Raw genomic sequence first — 12,209 nt, forward strand, 5'->3', positions numbered from 1 at the left:
TATCAATGAAGCGGGGTGTATATGCGCTAAGGCGTGCCCATCAACAAGCCTCCGCTTTATCAGTATGCACTTACAAATTGGTGTTCACACTTTGGCAATATTGCGGCTTGTTTTTTTACTATATTTCCTTTCTTTGCTCGCCACCATAGCGTCACGGTTCAATGAATGCGTGCTCACGCGCAGCCTGGTCCAAGTATCATGCATGACGAGCTGAAATCTAACGCGAGAAATCACGCTTGTGCGGCTTCTTACGTGTGCATCCATTGGAACCTAAAGACAGGAAAATGCGTTCGCTGGTAGAGGCTAACTTCAATTTCTTAATGATTTGAAGGCAGCCGTTCTTATTTACTTTGCATACTTGAACTCGAATCTGTTCCGAATTTCGATGAGCGCACGGGACCTTCTCTGGGTTCCATACATTCCTAAGGTTTCAAGGTTAATAAATATTATTTTCATTTTTAATGGGAATTCAATTATACTTTAACTTAAATTAACTATCTTGGCTTGCCCATGAAAAGGACCGCGCACTTCTCAATAAATATAACGCTTTAATGTGAGGGTTTGTTCACAGTTCTTCAATAAATGCTGTCAAACGATTCTGGTTTATGTTATTTTCTCATCTGCGAGCAACTGAGTTCACAGGCTCGCCAATATGCAGTAAAGGTCATGAAAACTAACAGCCCCTATGCGCGGAAGCACCGTTCTTTATGTAGCCACTGCACTAAAGATATCGTTTTGTTGCTTTGTTGCTACGACAAAATGCCAAAGTGAATGCGCTGCCGCCACAAAGTAGACTGTTCAGATGTCACGTATACATCGCCTCCGCTGTCATGTGATAGCCCTGCGTCAGGCAGCCTCGTTTCACACAATAGCCAACACAGCGGGACCAACATGGCGTCGCAGTATACGCCTATCACTTTGATGCGTGCGCGAACCGGGTGGTTGTTCTGCACGCTGTCACAATCCGGCAACATTGGGCGTCTTCGATGATCCGTTTCTGACAGTCCCGGAGTGCCCGAGGCGGCTCTTTCGGCCAATGAGTGCTGGGTATGCAGCTTATCGGACAGTTCGCAACTGTCAGGAACGGATAATCGCAGAGGCTCACTCTGAAATTCGACATTTTTTCAGCATCCATTGGCCTTCAGAACTGCCACGGCCTGTGCCATACAAGCTCAAAACGCCGACGTATAGCGTGGTTCTGAGTGCATCGTCGTGGTCGCGCTTTGTCGTTAATATGAGTAAGCCAGATGTGCATAAGAAGGCCAATGCTTTGGCAAAGCTTGGTAGTCTAAAAAGCAACGTCATGAAATACAACACCCGATAAAGAAAGAACGGGCACGCGAATAACTCACGGACCAAAGTATGGCAAGCATATGCTGCGTTTTCAGGTACCTGCACTAGTAAGTGAATTCTTTCGACGTGAGTACGTCGATTTTCATGCGGTTTCTTATATCGGAGTGCGGGAGATGTTCTTGCGAGATTTGTCAGTGGCAACAAGCGTTTTTTTTTTTTTTTTTTTTTTTAGTGAAGGAGATCGTTTTGTTTACTGCGTGCAACAAGAAATTGTAGATGGTGTATTTTTTAGTCAGAACTTTTTCCTGCTTCTGTAATTTTTTAGTATATTCTGACATTTGTTATAACCACTGTGCTCACTTTCTTGCTGTGCGGTGCCGTGCTCTCTGCAATCTTGTATCTACATAAGAAAATAAAGTCAATGCCAAATAATGTATGAAGCCCAAATCTCCGTCCAGCCCCGCTTCTGCGGCTTCTTCGTCGGTGCTCCTGACGCCTAGTGACATGATGTCTAGGAAACTCGATAAAGAAAGGAAATATGGCGGAATTCTACACCGTTCCGGAACTTGACGATGTCCAGAGCAGCGCCCCGCGCTTTGAAGTAGTGGCAGCTGGTTTCAAACGCGCTGCATGCTACTATATCGCACGCGAACAAGCGGTGCCGATGCGACGCACCACAGGAAATTCCGGCTTTCTCCCTCCGACAGGTGTCACCGCTACGGGGGTCCTCCCTTTCACCTCTCTCTCTATTTCTGCGCGGAAACGCCGAAAATTGATAAAACGCAAATGCCGGCACGTCAACTAAAGAAAGAAAGGTTTCACGGGGCGCAGAAGGGGAGAGGGGCGGTTGTTTCGGGCGTAGTGTTCGGCCGTGCGAAGCCGATCGCGTGCTCTTTCAGTATTGATTGAGAAGTGAAGCCGGTGCGGCCGAGTACGACGACGTCAGGGTGACGTGATGGATACAGCGCGACGTTGGTTTGACGGCTGTAGCCCATCGTCATGTTTTTTATTTTGCAGTGCGCTATTTGGCTTGAGTTCTTCCTCCGCTTTTCTTAGCCTTACTTAAGCCTTAGCATCACTTCGCTTTTTTCTTTATATTAAAAAGGTGCTTTTAACGGGCAAAGCAGGCAGCACTCTGTTGTGCATGGAAAAGTTTGTCTACGAAGTCCATGCTGCAGTCTGCCTCGTGTATCGTCCGGAGAGCTTCGACGGAGGAAATGTGTTGTGTCCAGTGGTGCTATTTTCGGAGACTACGCTCGCTGCTTAAATAGTGCTTCATCATGGATTGGGGGGCGTACTGATCGTGTCATTTCATTTCGCTATCACAATGTCGTACGTCTATCTGTACTGCCACCTTGCCTACTCGTTACCGTAGAGTAATATTTGTTGGTCATCTCTGTAGTTGTAGTCAGTGTTATGAGTGCTTCATTTACAAGCCAAGAGGCATTGACAGTTTTGTAACTGTTCCTGAGTGACCGTGTGTTCTTTAGTCACGTACTCTGCCACGCCCTTCTCCACCTTTTTTGGTTCTGGAAATTTATTACGATATGGTATTTGATTTTTGATGCTTAGCTTTGCCGTATGGATATGCTATACTTACGGTGTTGCGGCTATATCTGCACAAAATAATGCATCGGGGCAGTTATATTATGCTTGGCAATTCGCGTCCATATATTTATAAGCTACCTCTGTCGTCCTCCAGCCTATTTCCATTGTGTATGATACATTTGACTTTGGTTTAACTATCCCTGACTGTACGGAGGTGTTTACTGTAATAGTAACGACAGAATCTTCAGAATCACGAAACTCGCGTTCTTCTTGCAACCTCTAGAGCCACAACATTTCTTCCTAGCAATAAATACCACATAATTATTTCCTACGAACCTTCCCATCCATACCAATTGCTCTTCAGTCTTCAATTATCAGGAGCTATGCAGCTGTGTATTTAGCATTGGTTATTTCACCATGGCTTCCTATGTTTTTCCATTTGCATGGCATGTTTGTTGCCTACGTTGCTTCCGTTGTCATAACAAGCAGTAGCTTCCACGCTCCGTTTCGCTTCCGCCTGGAAATCTCGGTTCAGTCTCTTCGTTGGCTTCTGTCACCTTACTTGGGCGTCACGTGAGACTTTTTCTACATGTCATTTTCGTTTACTGCTTCGGGCTTCTTGCCCCTTCTGGAATAATGCTAATTATTTTCACTTGATACACACGAAGCTTTGCAAACGGAAAAGAAATTTGTAAGTTACCGTAGGCACAGTACTGGAATCTGCTGCGGTTCTTCATGGCAGCCCTCGCTGAGACGAGCGTTGCTACCATAACTACAGCTCTGTCAAGTAAACTCTCGATACTGGGCGCTAAAACACATGAGTACGTGTGTTGCCTCCTTGATGAACCAAAGGTTAGCGTGCACGATTGGAGTCTTCGTTTGGTGCTGCGCCGGTATGCATTGCGGCATACGAAGTGACAATCGTTTCTTGTACCTGTTTTTCTAGGATACTGCTCACTGCTTCTTGCTAACGCAGTCTTATGAGGTGCTGTACATTGTGTTTAACGTGACGAATGTTTTTTTTTTTGTTTGGCTACCTGCAACTATTCGCAGCATAATCTTGGAGGTCTCCTTTAAAAGTTTGCGGTCGGTTTAGGCATTGAGATTTCCAATTTTAAGTCGGGTTTCTTAAGCCTGTTACCTTGTGCACTTGTCATCCATTTCTGAACTTATACTATAGTATTTTTGCTTCCTAAACATCAAATATAAATCATGACTGTTGATGAATAAGACAGCATATACTTGTTACAATGATGGAAATGTTGACAACGACAGTGAATATATTACCTACCGACGTATGTTCACGACGTTAAATTGCGGAATGACAGAAATTATGTTTTATCATTTGTATTGAACACCCTGGAGGTCCGCTGCATTATAGCTAATCGAAGCCCTTTGACTGAATCCAGATAGACCACGGCTTTAATTCGTATTCTCCAACATAACTTTTTGCACTGTTGACGAAAACAGTTTTTAGCTGTTTACGCGTACTCCAACTTACTATATGAATATTGAGCTTTCTTACTGCTCTAGGCTTATGTTAATTGCTTTTGTAATGTTCCATTGCCCCCCTTTTTACGCTTTCATTACAAAGGGTCTACTCTTCAATCTCTGTCCAACGAATCCCGTTGGCAGCAGAAATCTGCCTCCAAACTAAGGCTCCAAAGGAATGATTGATGGTTCATTAAAGTGAAGCTTCAGAAGCTGTACTTAGATCGTCCTTCTTAAAAGCTGCTCGGTTAAATGAAAAGGGTTGAACGCACGAGAAGTCTTCCCAAGGATCACAGTATAATCAGTGGAGTGTCCGTAAATTATGCTGCACTTATAATCAGTATAATCTTTGGCGCACACTAAGCTTATGCTTTTTTCCGATCAACTTCCCTCACACGAAGAGTACTGTCATACCTGGCCTAGACGACGTTTGATGGTCAAGTGACGTCTTAGAACTTCTCTCGTGGCGTGACCTCCATTTTTTCTTTCGCTGCCTGTTTGCCCACGAGTAACAAGCCAAACGTCATGTGTTTATAGAAAGTCCTTCCTTACTGGTGTTAAAAGCTGAACCCATAAACGAGACTTGCGGACAGTGGTTTTCCTCTGACTTCAAGAAACATGGCGACGCGGAGGCCAACCTCTCTCTCTCTGGACGCTTACCGCGAAAGGATTATGGCAGCTGCCCAGTTTCATAATGCCAGAAAAAGCATCGCCGAGGTGAGTGCAACCTATGGCTTCACTCATCTTAACCTTTACGTTCAGTGAAAGAAAAAAATACAATCCCCCTCTACAAAAGAATAAAGAAGTCTTTCCTTTATCTCACTTCTTCCTTCTTCTTTTTTTCTTTCTTTTTACTGACGCCTTGTATTTTTATGACAGAGTGTCATTACAATCACTGTTTTTGTCGGAATTCTCAGCTCGAGTCACCCTGTAATATGGTAATGTTGTATTCACTGGTAGGTCGTACTGCCACTTTGTGTGCGTTCAGTGGGACAAATTAATTTTTCTGCACAAGCCCTGAGCGTAAGTGTATAGCTGTATGTGCGTACGGCTCATGGTATTCCTAAGAGAAGAAATAAAGCTATTCGAGCGCCAACATCTTCCTATCCGGTAAATTAAGGTACCGAGAGCGATAGAGGTCCCTCTGTCAATGTCGGGTTCTGCAGCTGACAAGGACGTCGCGGGTTCGATTCTCGAACCCGCGAGAATCGAAGAAAGCTCTGGTATGTAAAGGAATCAATGCATAGATTGTGACACATACAAGAGAAAACACAGGTTGTCGAAATTTATTCGAGGCCCCCAGTGCATCGTCTCTCAAAGCTCCACTGCCACTTTGGGACCGCGATCGCCATGAATCAATCGTGATTCACGAATCCCTGAAATAATGACGAAAAAACAGAATCGAGGAAAATGATGAAAGAAACGCAATCCGCTCGCAGTCACGTACATAGTTTACGGCTAACAGTATGACAGACCGCTAGACAGACAGAAAAAAAAAAGGAATAGGTGAACGGAGTAGGAGCAAATATTGACTTTGAGCGTTAGCTAGGCATGGGGCGCTACGATGTTCGCGTCAGGGCACCTCGCTTTGGGCCGTGGATAACGAAGAACACGTGACTAAAACGACCGGCGCCATTAGGAGGAGGAGGAGGAGGAGGAGGAGGAGGAGGAGGGGGGGGAGGAAAGAAGCCGGACGAATCCTCAGAGAGCTGTCCGAGTTTTTTTTTTCTTTTTAAATCGTGCCTGAGAGGGTTGTCTGCTTTTTCCGTTTGGGAATGAAAACCGATACAAGCGCCACACAGGACAGACACAATAGCTCTATCGGATTTACTCTACATTCACTACCTATCCTGAGAAGCACGCTTAGCGCTCATCCCGTGCTCGTTGAAATTTTAATGCAGTACATAGAAGTGCCCTTCTCGAGCAACCGCGGAAGGTATACGGGTGATTTACGAGTAAAGTTTAGGCTGTGAACTTTATTACAGCCTTTGTAGAAGCTTATGAAAAGTTTGAGACCCTTGCCGAGCCGTTACATGGAATGTGCTAAGAGAACAAAATGACGTGGTTATTTACATCTTCTAGAAATGAAGGGAATGTTGACGGCGATGCTCGAGAAAGTTTAATTACGGTGTTATAGTTGAGACTATACCGTGAACTACTTACTGCACCGCTTAAATTCGTCGTAGAGGCCTTATGAAGACAGGTTTCCACGGTGTACTGGTAGAACTAAATACAACGCTAAGTTCAAATTTGGTGGAATTGGGAGCCCCGTTATTGGTCATATGCGGGTATTGTCTAGAGATGTAGGATTTATTGACGCACATTACACGATTATTACTACAACTGCTCAAAATATAAACAACCGCTTCGCAGAAAATTTAGCTCTGATTTTGCAAAGGTTCCGCAAGTCAGCTCTGATTTTTTTTTTCATACTTCGTAAGCTGCTCGGGGTTTCATTTTATTTGACTTTTTATTGCACCATAAGACTTCGAGGTCTTCAATTACTATTAGTAAATAAATACAGTTGCGCATCGCCATGTCATGCGTGTAACATAATTTTTTGCTTTAATTAGTGTTTGTGGCATTCGACGTAAGGTAGGCCTATACTGCATGCTTGCTCCAAGTTTTCGATACCAATATGACATTCGTGTGTCTGTGTTTAACTGTTTCCTAGTGCACATGCGCAGTGTTATTAGCTTCCATAACTTTGTGCGTGTACTTATCTGATGCCTGTATGGCTGGATTTATTGCGTTGCTGTGTTTTTTCTTGCGAAGCCTCAGTACTGTCTTGGTATATACAGCGTTTTTCAGCAAACAATTTCACAAATTTTTAAAGATTGCCTGTGGCATATAGCACAATTTTAGCACATGAGCTGCTCTACTCGAACCACCCGGACATTACTTGCACAAAAAAATGAAATTCATAACCAACTAATTAACGAAAAATCCCTAATAGAGCTTCTAAGTAATCACTTTATGACACATATTGCAATTTACAAATTCTAACGGGTGAGCCTACAAGGCGTATCCACTTGAAAAAGATATTGTGGATGATGCCGTTTATCAGATGAGACATGCGCCGCCGAACTTGGTGTAAACATGCACTTTGGTTCCACTTAATTCCTTTACACAAGGTTGTTTTAGGCGTTGAAGCACAAAAGTAAATGGGAGGGCAATGCATTTCTACGCAAAGTTGGGGAATTAATATCTCCACACTGGCGTCATCCTGAGAATTCCTTCCAAGTGCAAGCCTTGCAAACTCCCCGGCTAGATATCGTAAATTGCAATATGTGCCATACTGCAATTAGTTAAAAACGTTATTAGAATTTTTTTGATGAATTACTGGATTCTGCATTTCAATTCCTTGCGCAAGTAATGTCCACCTCTTCGTGTAGACCAGCTTACTGACTAGAAACCTGCTATCAGCCACAGGCAACAAAAAAAAAATGAAAGTATTCTCTGAAACAGCCGGTACACGTATGGGATAATAAGGAGATGGGCGCAGCGTTTAATATTCGACCGTATATTGAAAATATCCCCGCTGCAGTAAAAGCGATCTTCCACTTTCTTCGTTACTTTTTGACAGAGCAAGAACTTTCTCGAAATGGGGCCTACAGAATAAATATCCTCGCCAGCACTCTCGCCTCTTGCTCGAGATTTTGGGCAACGCGAGTGCGGTGCCCGCGCAAGCAGCAGCAGTTCGCGAGGACAAGCCTAAACTCTCTCGCCCCGAGATCGTCGCCCCCTCGTCCGCGATGATACACTGACCTCGCTCAGCCTCGGCCGAACCTCGTCACACGCAGCACGCGTCGTACGCGCGCAACGGGACCGACGCCCCTCTTACCTTCTCTGGAGTTCTCGAGAAAGACTCATTTATAATGCAGGGCGCCATTTATTCTTTTTTTACTTTAAGGCGACGCCTCTGTATGGGCTCTCCCTCGTCCGGCGCTTTATTTTTATTTTATTTTTCTCACTTTCACGTTCGTTACACGGACTTGTCCGCTCCTTCACACTGCTTACGACTCACGGCTGTGCTACGCAAGACAAATAGATACTAGAAAAAACGGCAATAAATAAAGAAGACAACGAAGGAGAACACGCTGCGACATGGGGCAGGTCTTGGAGGTCTTGCGCGGGTCGTAACAGGATACTTCAAACACGATAAAAACGGCACAGTACCAGGCGTTCGGGCTGTGCGCGATGTATGGAAAGCCGCGTGAACGCCCTCGGCTCTTGGGCTCGCAAGCTGTGAGAGGTATGAATAAAAAGAAAATGTAGCGGGGGTGGGGGAATCCAAAAAGAAAAGAGAGAAACGCTGTTCGGATCCTTCCGGCTAATACCTGGCGCATTTTGTAAGCGTTCGCCGACAAGCCGTGAGTTATGGATTCTTGACACTTCCAAAATCGCCGGATTATGCGAGCGGGTCCTTTCTTCCTCGGTCTTGAGGGGAGGGTAAAGAAATAATAATAAGGCAGTGTTAGCGGCTCGAGAGGAGGAAGGTAGGGTTCTGCAAGGAGGAGGATATAATCGGGAGCGAAGAGAATATATGGGCGACGCGGTTGGACCCGGGACGATATTCGTGAAATTAATTTCGCGAGCACAACAGATCTTTTTTTTTTCTTTGAGCCACACGATAGTAAAAATGGCGCAGCTTTCTTTTTATTTTTTTTTTACCAGACTGTGCGTAACTCACGATCAGTCAGGATAGTTTAGTGCCACGTTTTACGACGTGAATGCTAGAACGATAAGATGCATTGAAGTGTCCGGACGGTAACGTTTCGGAGAAAAATAGACACTGCGGCTGCCTCCAGAGAGATAAATAAAGGGGAAAGAAATGTAGGGAGGTGAACCAGACGTATGTCCAGGTTTGCTATCCTACTCAGGGGAAAGAGGATTAAGGACTGGCGGGAAGGTTATCGAACGGATTGGAGGAACTATAACATGACACGGCTCAAAATCTAAAGACTAAGCTCGCAGACAACGCGGCGTAGTTGGGCTGGTGTCGCATGGATGCGCGATACCATCGCGAGACGCAGAATGGAGTGCCGACCGTGCAGGCTGCGCCACACGCCTTTGGCTTGCGGAAATAAATACTCGGCGCCGGATTTGGCTGTAGGAACAATGCGCCTCGCAGATGCTGCGCTGCGTGGCGGGATGCCTGCGTTCTGCTGTAACAACGGCCACATCGAGGGCTCAAAGCTGCGTGGCCTGTTACTGCTTGCCTCGCCAGTAAAGTAACTCGTTCCGTGCATTCGGGTACTGGTTAAAGTAATTCAGTTACAGTGAGCGCTACCAAGTCAAAACTAATTGATCGATTACGAGACCGCAGGAAATGTAACCGATAGCGTGTAAATAATTGCGCGTTATTCGTTATGCGCAAGCCTGCTGAGGTCTGGACTTGTGAGCTTCCGGTGGATGGGATCATGGTCGAAGGACCTCTGCCAACCACGACTGCTATCATGCGATCCTGATTATCCAGCCACTATCTTTGGTAACCGTTTTACCAACCTGAGGTAGTGCTTGTGCTTTGTACGACCCGAGGAAAACTCGAGGTCCCTGCCAACGCGTGATCACGAGCCGCATGGGTGGCCGCTGGCAATGTGTGACGCCAATAGGTGGTATTAGGCACAGTTATTATCTACAAAGATTGCAATGCAGGAAAATATGATGCAAATGCATACGGGAGGAGCACATTTCAATGTTTTCGCTTTAGTTTGGCTCGAAAGCTTTAATTTTGTCGTTGAGCTTCACTTTGGTTTTGCCTTTACGATAACCTCTTACAGAAAAACTGAGGTGACTAAACTGGAAGAATCGGGAATAATACAGGAGAACCGGAATTGTTGCGAGAAACACCGAGACGATGCAGGAACTGCGCTTCTCTGTAGTACGAAGCAACAGCGTCGAGAGTATTTGAGGGCGTGCATTTCCGCAGCCGCATTTATTTTCTTCGGACAGGGACGTAAACTACAACTTTCCGAAAATGCGCGCATTACGCATCCAGTAAGGACCACGTGACGCGGCAGCCTCGGCGATAGTAGTCTTGGCGCGCGTGTGCTCCTCGAGGCACGGAACCTTCTTCGAGAGAAAATTGAAAAAAAAAAAAAGAAATAAACAAAGCCCGCGTCCGCGTTCAGAAGCACTTCCGATGGCACAGCAGAATGCTCGTTCCCCGGGCAGGTGCACTCTTTTTTCCCTGGGCGCCCGCAAATCTGAGCAATGCCGGGAAACAAGGCAGGCGGCGTCGTCTTCCGAGCTCGCCCCCTAACGAACCGGGCCCAATTAATATTCACGAACGTTGTTCCGACTGCGCGTTCCGCCATGTTCTCCCCACCAGAAACCCGCTCCCCGGTCGCCGAGCGCATTCGCGGGGAGCCACTCGAGCGGATTTTGCTGAACAATTATTCTGGCCGCAGATGCAGAACGCAGTAGGGGATACGCGTGCTTTTCGCAAGCGTGCGAGCTTGTGCTTATGTGCTCGGCTACAAAATACTGCGTCGGGGAAGGGCTGTAGAATAAGGAATAATCCCGCCGCTGGCGATAGAGGGCGGGGCCCTCCGACTAATGACGGCAATGCGTCTTTTTAGACGAGCTTTCGTGGGAGTGCGGCGCCGGGTAAGGCTGAACGTAGGTGTTGGTAAACAAGCGATGTCTCGAGGGGGCAGGTGTTCCTCTGGGGAGCGATATATAAAGAAAGAAAGAAAACTGTGCGCTACTTCGCGTGCCTTTCGTGATTATGTAGACTACATAAAATGAGCTCATTAGCTAACAAGGTGTGAACGATGGAACGAAATAGCGGGTGAACAATGAAAAATTCACGAAGCCAGGAGTTCTTTTTTTTTTTCTCTCTCTCTTCCTGTCAAGGAACATTCGTTCGAAGTAGAGGGTCTACGTCCAAGTCCCGCATGTAGACTCCCTAGTTCGGAATTTTGATGCGAGGCTTCTCTCGTGGTGCGTGCGTTGTTGCGCTACGTCGATGCGCGGCCATGAAAAGAACAATTGACGACAAGCAAGTGTGACGCAGTGAGCCGCTCTTTCATAGGCTTGCCACGCAAATCCATCAACCAACAATGTGAGAAAGCTTGCGAAGGAGATGCAGCGAAGGGAGTGACTCGCTATTTAGTTAATTACAGCAGAAGCCTTAAGAGCTACTGAAGCAAAAGAAACCATTTGGGAAGGGAAGTTTTTGTCTAAGGGGTAAATACTCTCACGCGCATGCGCCATTTTACTCATTGCCGATGTTCATATTGCAAGTGTCTCAAGAATAAACAGAGCAGTGCTACGAACTCCGTCAGCGTGGTGTCCATTTTCTCCCGGCACGCTCGTGTTGCTTTGGTCACCATTGCGTAAAGCTGGCCTTTGTGAAAAACTACTCCACTGCTACACAGGCCGGCATCGCGTTCTCCGCCAAGTGACCGATGTCCCCTATGAAATCATTCCAGCCACGCCCACCACGTCCTCCGCTGTGACAACATGTGAAATCGTCCACGCCCCAGGCTCAAGCCGTACAACTCACCGGTCGCGCACCTTCGACATTTAACCGCATCGGGACTGCGCTTTTGCCGCCGGGTGTAGTATTACGATACCATCGACAGATGCTGAATAGACAGGCCTCCACGAGAAATTCGATGAAGTGTCTGGGATGTTGGCGCGAGCGAGTGCCTATCTTGCGGTATAGCTGCAGTATAAACGCAGCGTAAATAATTTCGTTTCTCTGTGCCTTTCCAGACGTTAACAAGATTTCGCCGAATTATCACTGTTTGTCAAGTTAGCGCTCGAAGGCAGACACAACTACTGTATCCGGACTTTCATCATTCTTGTCACCGATTATACTCAATGTGTACCACATATATATATATATATATATATATATATATATA

The 12,209-nt window shown here is 46.0% G+C and overlaps 1 protein-coding gene across 1 annotated transcript in view; it reads left to right on the forward strand.

Moving 5' to 3' along the window:
- Positions 1 to 12,209, forward strand: part of LOC142568175 (uncharacterized) — a 337,975-nt gene that overhangs the window by 188,609 nt on the left and 137,157 nt on the right. The window lies entirely within an intron of this gene.

Source organism: Dermacentor variabilis, unplaced genomic scaffold (assembly GCF_050947875.1).
Source record: "Dermacentor variabilis isolate Ectoservices unplaced genomic scaffold, ASM5094787v1 scaffold_17, whole genome shotgun sequence".
Lineage (NCBI taxonomy): Eukaryota > Metazoa > Arthropoda > Arachnida > Ixodida > Ixodidae > Dermacentor > Dermacentor variabilis.